Source organism: Halichoerus grypus, chromosome 4 (assembly GCF_964656455.1).
Source record: "Halichoerus grypus chromosome 4, mHalGry1.hap1.1, whole genome shotgun sequence".
In the NCBI taxonomy this organism is placed as follows: Eukaryota; Metazoa; Chordata; class Mammalia; order Carnivora; family Phocidae; genus Halichoerus; species Halichoerus grypus.
In genome coordinates, this window is record NC_135715.1 from 32,905,333 (window position 1) to 32,919,951 (window position 14,619).

General features: G+C 40.7%; 1 protein-coding gene across 3 annotated transcripts in view; it reads left to right on the forward strand.

Moving 5' to 3' along the window:
• KLF12 (KLF transcription factor 12) overlaps positions 1–14,619 on the forward strand; it is a 575,200-nt gene that overhangs the window by 491,419 nt on the left and 69,162 nt on the right. The window lies entirely within an intron of this gene.

Genomic DNA, 14,619 nt, shown 5'->3' on the forward strand with positions numbered 1-14,619 from the left:
TGTTTAGTACAAGCATGTGATTTTTTTTTTCTGTTCTTTTCTAGGTTGATTCTTCTTATTTTCTGCATGTATCTCAGGGACTCTGGGGAAGACTCTTCCTTTTTTTTTAAAGCAAAAACAATGCTAAATAATAAGGATGTATTTGTGGGCAATTTCCAGACGTAGCCTATTTTGTATAACATCTGTACTTCATCTGGGACTAGAAATTTAAGCAAACTGCTCTAATCAGATCGTGTAAATTCAGTTTCTCTTGATTATTTAACAGAGAGTATCAGGATTGGTAGATAAAATATGGGTTAATTCCATTTTATGGTCATTCATCCTTACACATTTTCTAATAATGATGATTGAGGGAAAATAGGCTCAGCAAAAATTTGGGGGAATTTCTAAAAGACAGTTTAATTTACAGTCTTCAGAAATCTTAATTTCACTTATTGACAGTGGTGTTATATGCATTATTCTCATATTTGGCCAGCACACATGGGAAATAGGAGTATGACTAAAGCCCAATATAAAATTGTTTGGATAATATACTGTGTGGTTGTTTTTTCAAACAACAACCAATTCTCCGATCCCATGATGCCAGTGGGGTGTCTAGCCCCTCAGTTCAGTCTGACGCTAAGTGTCCCGAGTTAACACAGTCCCTTCAGGTCAGGGACTCAGTCCTTGAGCCCTGGCCAACTATAAGTTTGAGGGTTCCCAGGACCCTCTCAAGTTCGGTATTTTGTAGAAAGACTCACAGAATTTAAGAAAGTGCTACCTACTATTACCAGTTTATTATAAAGGATACAACTCAGGGACAACCAAATGACAGACACACATAGGACAAGATAGGGAAGTTTGGAGCTTCCATGCCCCATCCCAGCACACCATCCTCCCAGCATGTCTGGGGGTTCACCAACTAGGTAGCTCTCCAAATCCTGTCATTCAGGAGTTTTTATGGACGTTTCATTACATAGGTGTGATTGATGAAATCACTGGCCATTGGTGATTGAACTCAGTGTCCAGCCCCTCTGCCTGACACAGGGTGAGGCTGAAAGTTCTAACCTTCTGATCACATGCTTGGTCTCTCTGGTGACCAGCCTCATGCTGAAGCTGTCTGGGGGCTCTATTAGCATAAACTCACATGTAGTTAAAGGGGCTTGTAACAAAAGCTCCTGTGATTGCTTAGAAAATTGCAAGGGTTTTAGGAGCTCTGTGCCAGGAACCTCAGGCAAAGACCAAATATATATATTTTTATTATGTCATCTGCCGAGCAGGGAGCCCGCTGCAGGGCTCAATCCCAGGACCCCAGGACCATGACCTGAGCTGAAGGCAGATGCCCAACCAACTGAGCCACCCAGGCTCCCTTTAGTTTCCATTTTCTTAAGAAAAAAAGAAAAAGAACAATCAAGTTACTATTTTGTCCCAACTAGTTATTCTAGCTCTTTCTCTATTTTTCATGGAAAAGCCTCTCAAACAGATGTTTCCCAGCATTCTCTGCTTTATCCTCAATCTCAAGCATTAACAAGCTAGAGCCTGGCTCCATCACTTTTGTAGCTTTACCAAAAGTCCGTTCTTACGATGGTGCCTAATTGACCCACTCTAATGATTGTTTCTCAGTTCTCTCATTCCTTTTACCAAATTTGACAGGGACTGTGTTTACTTCTGATTGGGTCTTTTTCCTACTGCTTTTCCCCTTAGCTCATGGGCTTTCCTTCCAACTCCTTGATTCTTCCTTTGCCCCTGCCCCCCACACTCCCCGCCCCTGGAGCAGACACCCTCAGCCGCTTCTTTAGCTGCAGCTTTCGCTGCCATGTTTATGGAAATCAGATCCATTCGAGACATCTGCCCTCCTGAATTGCAGTCATTCATTTGCAGCTGCCTAAAACTAAACCCAAATTTCCCTCCGTTCTAACACTCTCAAAGTGTTAGTATTCCCTTCACCTTCCTCTATCCAGTGTCGCTAGGTTTTGCCAGTTCTTATATCTCATCTCTTCTGTTCACTCCATCCCTTTCCCTCAGGACCTCTCTGGCTTAGACTTTTGTCCCTTTACAGGTGAACATGGCCGTATCACCAAGATTATCTTGACGCTAGTCTTCCTCACTTTTAGTCATTCGGCACACCGCTCATGATGAATTCTTATGCAACAACATTATTCCTCTGAAATGAAATCTTCCAGCAGCTTTGCACTTTCCAGAGCCAGAAATTCCCAAACATCTATCAGCCCTCAGACATTCCACCTTCTGGGCTGCACCCTTTTACGTGAACTCCTCCTTCCAGCTGCGGTGGTCGCATGCTCTACTCATCTTCCCCACCTCTTTCTGCTTGCTCATCCTTGTTTCCTTACTGCACACCTAGCTGCTTCTCCACGCCTGCTCCGACGCTGTGTCCTGTGAGACCCGGCCCACCTCTCCTATCATCAGCTTGACGATTTTTCTCTCCTCTGCTCTCTGGAAATAGTGTTTCCATTATTTTGTTATAACTGTATCTTCCATTTGGAGAACTGGAACTTATTCTTAACCATATATTGTTATTATTTAACCTCTCCAATGCTATTAGATACTCATTCAATTGGACAACAGTCTTTTTTTGAAGGTCAGAGGCCATATCTTAGATTACTTGACTCTTACCTGAATTGGTTGGCAGGTGCTGTGAACATAGTAATGCTACTTTTTAATCAGTTCTTTCCTCTTTATCATTTTTTCAGTCACAGTAGGGGGCTTCACAAACAACCAGAACAATGATGTTGTGATCGGTATCAGATTCAGAAATAACCAAATAAGTAAACCGGCTATGCCTTGATTTGCCCAATTTATTTAGTAAAATAATAGCCAATACATGCTTCTGCCAGAGAAACCCTGTAGCCTCTTGGACCAGTGCTACGGGAAGCAGAGAGAGGAGAATACTGGTGATTGACACTGGGGCTGAGGAGAGAATGGCAAATTTGAACTAACTGGGGGAGGTGATGTTGATCACTTGTAGAGGGCCTGGTGCATTTTGGAAGTGCCTATATGGTGGGTGCATTGCTCTTTGTCCGATCCTATTGGTGAGCTGAGGAGTGGTACTTCATCTACTCCTTGCCAATCTCCACAGGCACCTTTAGCCTTGTGGGTATTGATTGATGTGTCTGGCAGCTCTTGACCTCAAATGCCAAATTCTGAAATGAAGTGTCTCTGCAGGAGCTAGTAGATCAGTTCCTGGCTCCTTTGCCTTAGTCATCCAAGCTTCTTGACCATCAGTTTTGGCAGTAAGAGAACATCCTCTGCAGCTGTTTACAAATCAGCCTGCTCTATGATTTGGGCTGAATCCGTCTGTTGGATACCATTGCCTTTGATTTATTTGGTGCCCACTTAGAGGAGAGCATATCAGGATTCACACACACAGACACACAAATATGTACGTGCATTTCTTTTAAGCACATTATTTAAAATAATTAGAGACAGTGGTTACATATAATTACCAGATTGGGGGCTTTCTGGCATTTGAAATTTTACTGTCAGTGAAATGTAAGCTACATTTTCTCCTTAGAGATGGCTTATCATCTTTAGAGTCTAGTTTATGTCGTTTTCATTATGCTTGTGAATGATGTAAAATTTTGTCCTACTCAAAGAAAAAAATGGTACAGCCTAGTGAGCTATAACACCTTCTTGAGAGAATGCTAAATTGTAATAGATCCAATTTGGGGTGACAAAAAGCCCATATTACATACTTTAGCTTTGCCTCTTTTTTTAGCCTAAATGAGGTATCTCAAAATTAATGCGGCCAGAGGCAGTAAAAGCGTTTGAAGTGATTCTTCAGCTGCTTACTATTCTTTCTCGACAGAGCACACTAAATAAAAGACATTACTAGTGTGACTAATAGAATAACTACCAATCAGTATGTCTTTCAGTTCATGAAATTCCTCCAACTCAGTCCGCGCTAACGACGAAATTAAAGGATTTCAGTTCACATGTTAAAGGACAGGAATCGTAATGCACCGTACGTGGAACACTGAAAAATAATACATCAGACTTATACACATGCAAAATGAAGTGGAAAATTGAAGCAATTATCAGGGTATCTCAGGTTAAAGCAGGAATTGGGGATCTGTGTCACCTGGATAAATGTCAGTTCCACAATATAAGTTGTTGCTCTCTTAGACCTTATCTAAATCCCCCCCTCCCCGGAATCTCATCATGGCATTATTTCTATTAACCTTTTAATGGGTCTTCTTTTTTTCTTATTACTCCTTCTTTCTACCACTTTTCAACATTCCTGCTGTTAATAATTCTGTACCCAATGCATGTAAAAACCATGGTATGGCAAAGTAGTAGAATTGATCGATGAGTTTGTTTGCCTAAAAAAAAAAAAAAGGTGTACGAGAATGTATACGCACATATACTCTGTGTTTATCAGTGCATATAGAATGAATGTTATCGGTCATAACTGTTGGAAAGAATGAAAAAACACATCACTAAATAAAATAGGAAAAAGTAATTTCTAGACAATCTGTATTGCTTATATTATTATCCCAGCAAAGGAATAGCACTTTAAAATGTTTTATTTTGAAATGATTTTTGGAGTTAAAAGTTGCAAAAATACTGTAGAGAGTTCATAGATACCTTTTACTTGGCTTCCCTATTGTTGGTATCTTACATAATCATAGTGCCATTATGCAAACCAAGAAATTCTCATTGGTCCAACACTAAACTGCATACCTCAGGTGAATCTCAGCAGTCTCGTCACCCTGTCCACTAGTCTTGCACAAATTTCCCCAGAGGTGAGGAAGTGATGGACGCGTCTGCGTTGGCATCCTGGCCTGGGATGGGTCCTGTGTGCACACAGGGCTGGACACAGGCCGATGCAGATCGAAAGAACCCATCTCCTGGGAGGGTGAAAGCTTCTTTTGGATGACACCCGGGCCATATCACTTTTCACTGACCATCCCTTCCACTTTGTACTTTATCTGTAATATATATTAAAGATAAATATAATCAATATTAAATTAAATATTAAATTATATATATTTACTTATTCATTTTTCCAGATAGTGCAAGAACAAATCTTAGAAAAATAAAAAGGCTACTATTATAATATCCCATTATCTCCTTTTATTTACAGAGCAATATTTAATATATGCCTTTGTACCAGATGTAGGACCTGTTCCTGGCGTATAGTGGAGAACTAAGGAGAAGTAGTTCCTGCTTTTCATCAAATAATCACTTCTTTTTTTTAAGATTTTATTTATTTGAGAGAGAGACAAGGATAGCAACAGAGATAGTGAGAGAGAGCACGAGCAGGGAGGAGAGGGAGAGGTAGGCTCCCCACTGAGCAGGGAGCCCGATGCGGGGCACCATCCCAGGACCCCAGGATCATGACCTGAGCCAAAGGCAGACGCTTAACCGCCGGAACCACCCAGGCGCCCCAGGGAGAGAGAGTCTTAAGTAGACTCCCCACTGAGCACAGAGCCCCCCAGACACTGGGCTCAGTCTCACAACGCTGAGATCACAACCTGATCCGAAATCAAGAGTCGGATGCCCAACCAACTGCACCACCAAAGTGCTCCATCAAATAATCACTTACATATACAAGTGTGTATAAGCCTGATACGAACTGTGAAGGACTAATGGAAAGAATAATGGGAGTCTGTAACATAGAGACATGGTCTAGTTTGGTCAGTCAGGGAAAGCAAAGTGGTATTTGAGCTGAGAGCTGAGAACAAGGAAGAGTTACAGAGGTGAAGGGGCCATGTTGGAGGTTTTGTATAAAAGGAACAACACAGGGATGCCTGGCCAGCTCAGTCAGAAGAGCATGTCATTCTTGATCTCGGGGTCATGAGTTCGAACCCCACATTGGGTGTAGAGATGACTTAAATAAAACTCTAAAAAAATAAAAGGAACCACACATGCAGAGACACGGATCTGAGAGAGAGAAACTGAAAGGAGGCAGGGTGACTGGATCACAGAGAGCGGGGTGTGAGGAAGGGCGTTATTGTGGGAAAGTGAAGCTGGAGAAGTGAGCAGGGGCCACATCATTGGCATCTAGGCCAAGTTGAGATTTAGGTCTATGTCAAGAGCAATGAAAAGCCACTAAAGGGATAGTGGAGTGAGAAGAACAGATTTGCTTTTTAAATGTATCTACTGTGGCTCTAGTGCAGAAAATGGATTAGGAGAGAAGATTTTGGGAGTGGTGCTGCTAAGAGACAGGTATGAGTTAAAATAGGTGAGTGGCTGTGGAAATGAAAAGTGGATAGAATGGAGACAATGTAGTGGACAGGCCTGAGAATGGGCTGGATATGGGGAGAGAAGTTCAGTCAAGGATGACTCCTGTTTTATGGGTTGCTTGATGGAATTGATGTTGGGGCCATTTACTTACTGCCCAAGGCAACACTGAAGGAAAAACTGATTATTTTTGGCTTTTCTGACATCAAGGGAAGAGTAGAAGAGATCATGTCTTACCTCTCTTAATACAGGTTATGAGATCTTACGAGCCTAAATTGAGTCATGAAACTCCCAATTTCCTATCAATAAGTGGAGATCTCTGGCATTCCCTGAATGAGTAGGAAGAGAGATTTAAAGTCATGCAAGAAAGGGGCGCCTGGGTGGCTCAGTCCGACTCTTGATTTTGGCTCAGGTCATGATATCAGGGTTGTGAGATGGAGCCCTGCATCAGGCTCTGTGCTTAGCAGAGGCTGCTTCTGTCCTTTCCCCTTTCCCTTTCCCTCTGCCTTGTTGTCTCTCTCTCTCTCTCAAATTATAAATATTTTTTAAAAATAATAATAAAAATAAAGTCATGCAAGAAGTCATGCATGGTGTCCAGGCCTTAGCCTGCTGCTTTTCTCACTTAAATTGTGCCTCCATGAAATTCAGTGCTCATCAACCATTTATCTGGTAAGGATGCTCACATCTCCAGCTCTTTTCTTAAAATGCTCTGTTGAACCCCAGATCTGTATAAGCAATGGACAGAAACTTAGTGTATTTTTTTAATCCCCACACATAATCTTTATTCCTTACATTGGCTCCTCTGATCACCCAATTCACAGCTCTAGGTGTTAGCCAAAACTTGTTTCCTTATTCTGCCTTGCCTCCGCACATCTTGCACATATTTATACCAAGTCCCAGGGATAACACCTGATTTATTATGTATCTGTCTTCCTCTTACTCTTTCTCCATTCCTGCTCCACTATGCCCACTGCTGCCATCTTTGATCCTGCTTTGGCAACATTTTTACAGTAGGCCTCCAATGGTTCTTCTTGTGGAATGATGCATTCTCTTCAGGCCACTCTCTACCCTGCTGCCTTTTCTAGTACACAAATCTGATGGTGTCAGTTCTAACTTTAAAAGCCTTTGGGCATTGCCCTTTAACTCTTTGAGTTAACTGCTTAGCACAATACATGAGATCTTCCCTGATCAAGACCCTGTTAGTACATAATCTCCTACCCATCCAGACCTGCCAAATGCTTTACTGTAGTCACCCAGAACAATTTGTAGTTTTGCTCTTGGCCATCTCCACCCCTCAGCGCCTCTCCATATTGTCCTAGGGAAACTTCCGGGCCTACTCTGAAGCTTAATTAATTCAGATGCCCCTTTTATCTGCTCCCATAGCCATTTATCACATTGCACATGATGACCATTTATTGTCCAAACTCGTGGTCGTACTGTAGGCTCCCTGAAGTCAAATCATGTTTGTAAGGATGTAATATTCCCTCATCCAACACAGTTCACAGGACTGAAGAGCCTAGAATGGTGTCTGACACCATAGATGTCCAATTAATATTCAAATTAATGCATAAATAGTAGGTACACAATAAATGTTGGTTAAATTAAAGATATGAGTGATGCATATATGGCTCTGAGCAGTAGAGGAAAGATTGATATTATTGTTCCCCAGCTGACTGCCCCAATTATTAACTCCTTAGTCCCACGTTTATTTGCTAATAATAATTATATACTGAGCTCTGAGGATGCAGTGATGACAGACATGGCCATTGCCATCCATCCTAGAAGTTAAAGTCTAGGAGGGAAACAGGTCTAATCGGGCAGGAATTATTTATTGAGTGCCTGCTTTGTGGCAGGTAGTAGAGATAGGACAGTGAGCAAAAGAGAAGAGCTCCCTTGTCCCCCTTGAAGTATACTGTCTATTTGGAGAGACAGACAAAATAAACTAAACATACAAACAAATGTCACCTTCAGTTATCGTGTGCTAAGTACATGGGCTGTGAGAACTGAGAGCAAGTTGACCTACACCTTGAGATGGCTTTTTAGAGTTGAACATCTGCTAACCAGGTAACAAGAAAGGCAGAGAATCTTCAGTGTCACTGACACAGAGAGAGTAAGTTGGAGATGTTGAGAGATGAGGCTGGGATTAATTAATATGATGTAATTGTGCAAGCCGAATGGTCTTTTTCTAGAATCCCTCATTCTGTTGATGTATAGCAGAAATATATGTTGTTCCCCTCAAAACACTAAATTTTTAACAAAATTTACACTGTTATAGTACATAGTGGAAAAATTTATCACGTTAATTCAATATGATGTTTAAGGTTAGGCCACTCTTCTAAAAATAACATCAGTGGCTTTGCAGGAGAGAGAGAGACTACAGTCTAATGAGAAGGAAAAAAAGAACTTTTAAAAAATAGATGGCATTCCTAATGGTCATCTAATCACTAGCTTAATAAAAGCTGAGAATAAATAGGGCTCACTTCAATTTAAATGCTGGAGTCACACACATATTTGTATTTGGTCAAGTGTAGTGTATATATTTTACAATAAAAAACATCCAAACTAACGTGAGTAATTGTGATAACTTGTATTCAGTACAACTATGTGTAAGAAGGAAGCAATACCAAGAATTACTTTAAAATTATCTTTCATGTGATTGTGCATAGGAAAATTCTGATATTTACAAACAATTGTGGAATTACTTCTAGATTAATCTGTTCTTCCATAAATGTAGTAAACTGAGGTGTTAAAGTGTGTATTATGTTGAATAATTGGAACAATTTATGGATGAAAATATGGGCTAATAATTTTACTACATAATAGAAAAGGACTGAGGAATAGAAAATATTTGTACATTATAACTTCTTATGATCTTGATAATGAAAATCTGTAATCATGCTAGATGAGTAATTACCTACAATAAATATTTTATTGGCCTGTGAAATTATAGTTTATTCTGATTTTTCTCAGTATTAAGCAGGCTTTCTAACATATGAGCATGAAGGGACTCAAGTATTATTCCAACATTGCTACTAGGTGAATGATGCTGCCATTTTTATGTCTGGGAAGATATGGAAAGAAACACCTTAAAAAAAAAATTTTTTTTTTGAAAAAGATAAGATTGTAAAACCCAAGCCTAGTATTCAGAGAAGATCTAGAGATCAGGCTGGAGATAGAAATCTGAGAGTTATTATAATATGGATGGCACATAAGGCCCATAGAAAGGACAGTAATCCCTCCTATGGTGATCCCCAGGCTACACCAACATTTATGGTTCAAAAGAATGAGAAGAGGAGGTTCACGCAAGGGAAAAAAAAATAAAAGGAGGAAAGGCAGAAGAATGTCCCTGATGCTGAGCAAAGAAGCTTTTCAGGATGAAGTGATCAGTTTCGACAGTTGCTACTGAAAGTTTGAGAAGATGAGGACTGAGAATTAACCATTAGATTTGAAAACATGGAAGCCATTGATGACCATGATGAAGATGGTTTCATCTTTGAAGTTAGATTGAATTGGGTTCTAGAAAAAATGGGAAGCGAGGAAGTGGATGTAGCTAGAATTAATTATACCATCTAACCTTACATGTGTTGTATATTATGTATTTAAATAGCAGCACTAATAAGAGATTTTCACAAGCAGTTAAAGAGTGATCAGTAGTTATATTGCTATGACTTTCTCTTGAGTACCCGCATGCTTAATATTTTGTCCAGTGCCAATTTTAGGTCAGGAAAACTAGTCCTTTCACTTTGCATTTACTTAAACTATAAGATATGCAATTGGCCTTAAATGCAAAATCTCTCATTGAAGCCCCTGGTGCTAATTCACTTTAGTGCATCCTTTAGGGTAGTGTGGGGAGAATATGTATGAGTTCATAGGATCGGATGATAATGTAGAATAGGACAAGTCAGACATCACTGTGTTCAAGTTCCAATTTTGCTGCTCACTAGCTGTGTCACCCTGGCAAGTTATTTAACTCTTCTAAGTCTATTTTCTCAAAGAAATGTGGACAGTAAGGCTATGAGGATAAAATAAGGTAATGTGTCTGATGTACTTAGTGTAGTGTCTGGCACACAGGGGTAGTTACTGGAGTGATTTTGTATTGGTGTGATTACTGACTTGTTCTCGAATGGGATGTAACTGAAATACTATGCAATTTAGCAAACAGAAGATAGATCTTCTAATAAAGAACAGAAAAAGTTGATGCCAGAGAGTAAGCCATATCTTAGAAACCACAGTAGTCGGTTCTTATTACTCTATATGTGTTCATCTCTCTTTGTTCCTTCCTTGCCTTTAGTGAAGTCATATAAGCATGGTAGTTAAGACTGCAGGTCTGTAAAGCCCATTTGTTGTCTCAATCCCCTGGAATTAGTTGGATATTCCAGGTTCATCTTCCCATCCTTTCCGATCCAATCAACACTGCTAGTGATGATAGCCAACATGTATTGACTGCTTCCTGGGTCCCAAGCACTGTTCTAAACACTTGACAACTGTTACCTCATTTAAATCTCACAGCCCTAGCAGGGTGGCTGCCATTACGGCCTCCATTTGTACAGATGAGAAAATTGAAGCCCAGAGAGGTTAGGTGACTTGCCCTAAGATGACATGACTCTCTTGGTTAAATGGTGGAGCTGGAATTCAATCCCAGGCAGGCTGGTTCCACAGTTTGTACTCTTAACCACATCTTCCTAATTTCATTTGGGGCTGGAAGATTTGATTTAAATTGGCATAGCTTTTCCGTGGTGGGGATAGTAAGAAAGTGGATGGTATCCTTCCCCAGCAGTCCATTAGTAACCAGTAATTTGTGTTGAGTATTGGCTTTTGTCTCCTACCTCCAGCCACCAGCCATTCAGGAAGGTCCATAAAACCATTGGGAAGAACCGGGCGATTTTATCCTCTTGATTTACAGTAAATGTTAGTTGTTAAAATACAAGATTTGAGGGTCAGGTTCTTTGGAGCTTATATCCAAAGAAGAAAGAACCATTTTTGTATTAAGATATTTTAAAAGTTCTCACATGCTAAGCAGGGAGGCTAAATTAAGCCCTGTGTTGGGCACAGTTCTAAACACGCCGTGTGTCTTCGATGAGTAAGCGCATGTCGGTAGAACAGTTGGTATACCTGGCCTTACTGATAGGGCTTCCCTTTGCCCACGTAATGTAGATCCCCAAATGTGAGCATTTCCATCGGACGCTAACTGTCAGTCTCAGAAGAGCACATTGTAGGATTCAGTGTGTGTTGCACAACAATCCAAATTGCTCTTTTCTTTCGCGTGGTGATTTTTTTTTTTTCTTTCCATATCCAGCGGTTAGTACTAAGGCCTGAAACCCTTAGTTACAGAACAAAGTGGCTTAGCAGTAATCGAGCCTGTGTGAGGCTAAGAGAAGAATAATGAACATTCCCTGCAAGCTTCCTGCCTAGATGCAGGTGCAGGAATCGAGGTCATGAATAATGCATGACATGCAGATTAGGTGGTGGTTTCTCCTCCTGGGGTTTTGACTTTGCTACCTGCCTGGCTGCTATATGTGTAAAGAAAGGAGGCAATGGCCAGAAGCGCCACAGTGTAGCCTGAGCTCACAAAAACACCTCATAGCCTTTTCAAGAAATAAAATTTGGGGAGGAGCTGAAATGCGAACCCTTATGTCTCCTTTATCACATGAAGTATGCTCCGGGTTATCAATTTACCCCCTTTCAGAAGGGGGAAAAAAGCTTTCTTGTTTTACCATTTTAATTTAAGAAACCTTGTAATTATTTGTTTATCTCCACACAGTCATGGAATTCTTTGTAGACTGTTAAAACATTACAGGAATTGCCTACGTATGGTATTTGATCTATGGATCAATGAAATTTTGTTAAAAGATACAGTTACCTAGAGGATATTGTAATTATAAGTTAAACAGGCCCATTTTTCTCTACTGATATATGGAATGAGAAGCATCAGTAAGAGAAGACTTCCATCATCAAACATCACCTGGTGGGATTATGATGAATGGAAATATGAAGGTTAAGGAGGAAGAAATACAGGACCTAAACATTTAAAGGATGTGGAGTGAATTAACAAATCGTAAGCGTTCAGGCTATTACTCCTTAGAACTTCATTTAGGTAGTAGGACTCTGATAGCCTAGAGAGGCTGTAGGGAAGGTTAAGAGGACTTCCTGTATTGTCCCTTGGGTCAGGGGGATTTAAGTGGGGAGATGTTTTTTGGCTCATAATTCCATTTTGTTGATTGTATTTCAAGCAGACAGACTGAAACAAGAAGAAAAGAGAAGAAAAAATGAGCCGTGCTACCTTTTGTATAATTCTTCTGTGTTTCTATTGCATGTTTTTTTCCTCTCTCCCCAATTTGGGGTGCCGGAATATGAGCTGGCTTTCATTTCTAGCTGAGTCTGTCGTTTCCGCTAGGCCCCAGTTTGGCCAGATGCCAAGACCAACAGGTGATCCTTGTAGCTGCAAAACAGCAGGAAGTGGGCCGTGCTTGAATGAGACAGTTCACCAGAGGGGCTGTCTGGCCTCTCTCCATCTTTCTGCATAATTAACATCCCCTCCCCCATGCAGAGCAGAAAATCTGTGCTGAGCAGCTCAGCTGCAGCAGCCATTGAGAAGCGCTGTGAGGAAAAGAATGTTAATAAGGGTTGTTGGAAGAAATAAGCCTTCCCAGTGCAAAGTGCAGTCTGGCTCTGGATTTACAGAAAGTTTGCATTTAGCCCTTCTACAGAGCTGGAACGGTATTATCTGTTTTGAAATGATTTTCACTTGCTAAACAACTATGGACAGCTGGGTTCTAGTGAACGTTGGAGCTGTTGGTTCTGACAAGGCTCAAAGACTCACTTAAAATTTCTGTTTTCGGGGCGCCTGGGTGGCTCAGTCGTTAAGCATCTGCCTTTGGCTCAGGTCATGGTCCCAGGGTCCTGGGATCGAGCCCTGCATCGGGCTCCCTGCTCTGTGGGAAGCCTGTTTCTCCCTCTCCCACTCCCTCTGCTTGTGTTCCCTCTTTCGCTGTGTCTCTGTCAAATAAATAAATAAAATCTTTTAAAAAAATAAATAAAAATAAAAAATAAAATTTCTGTTTTCTTTCCTGTAAATGAGAGAAATGTGTGGGACATAACAATACCACAAGCTGAAAGACTGCCTAGATCTCACAAATTACAGTAAAGATAGAAAAAAGCAGGAAGTTGGCCATAAGGAAGCAGGAAGTAGGGCATATTGTCTTGCCAGTTAGTGACCCACAAAGGGGTGGAGGTTCAGCAGCTAGCTCCTGATTGGAAGATATCAGCAGTTCTTGGAAATATAAGCTGTTCCAATGGATGATTCTAACGCTGGAAACTTGTAAGACAATGTAGTTTTTACTTCTCCATTATTTAGCTAAACTTTTGAATTGACTGCCTTCCTCAAAGCCCAGCTGCAGAGCATCACATCTAGAAAGCTTTTCTCCTGGAAATAACTGTTCACCTTCCTTCCTCTCCCAGTCTCAAATTCTGTTCCTGGACATTTGGATGAAGTTATTGTGGGGGAAGAAAAACAAAACAAACCCTTTTCTTTTATCTTCTCAGGTTCTGTCTGGGGGCCTGCATGTTAAACTGACAAAAGATTAAATAAATAAACAAACAAATTGACAAAAGACAGATTAGCAAGAGGGGGAAGAAAAACCCATTTATTACACGTGCAATGTGCATACTTGCAGGAATGCTCAGTGATGAGTAACTCAAAGGGGTGGTTAAAAATGTGGATCCTATATACCATTTTAACAAAGAGTGATAAATTGTGGAGGAGTGACTAGTCAAAAGGGGGGTTTGAGCTTCTAGGAGGGTGAATTGTAGGAAGGGACGGGGGAATCTAATGGTAAATAAGGGTTATTTATGCAGACTCATCTCAGTACCATGTCTGAGTAAAGAGTTGTATGTTGTGCTCTTCTTCCTGGTATTGGACGTGGGGGGAGGAGGACACCTTTACAAAGGAAAATTTCCTTTACAAAAGGGAAATTCATGTCCTGGTTTTTAGGCATATAAAGGGAAAGTAGAGAGCTCCTCCTACAGTTGCCATTTCCTACTTGCTTTCAACTCAAAATAATCCTGAGGCCAAAGTAGCATATTCTGGGATGGCATATCCTGATCTCTTTCATTATCTTTTTAGGGTTTGTAATCCAGTAGTTGACTCAGGCAGTATGCACTTACTGTCTCTTTGTATCCCTGGTGGGAAGTCCAAAAGGAGTCTTATGGGGCTAAATCAAGGTGTCAGAAGGGACTCATCGTAGGCAAACACCATAACTTTTACATTACTTTTATCCACTTCTAAACCTGGCAAGGATCAGCTAGTCAGTAACTTTTTGTTGGACTGAATGAATCTGTCGTTTGATTAACACTGGGGGTCAGGCTTTTGGGGATCCGCACAGTGAACGTTGTGACAAGCCATTGTTACGTTAAAAGTGGTACAAAAGGAAAAAGACA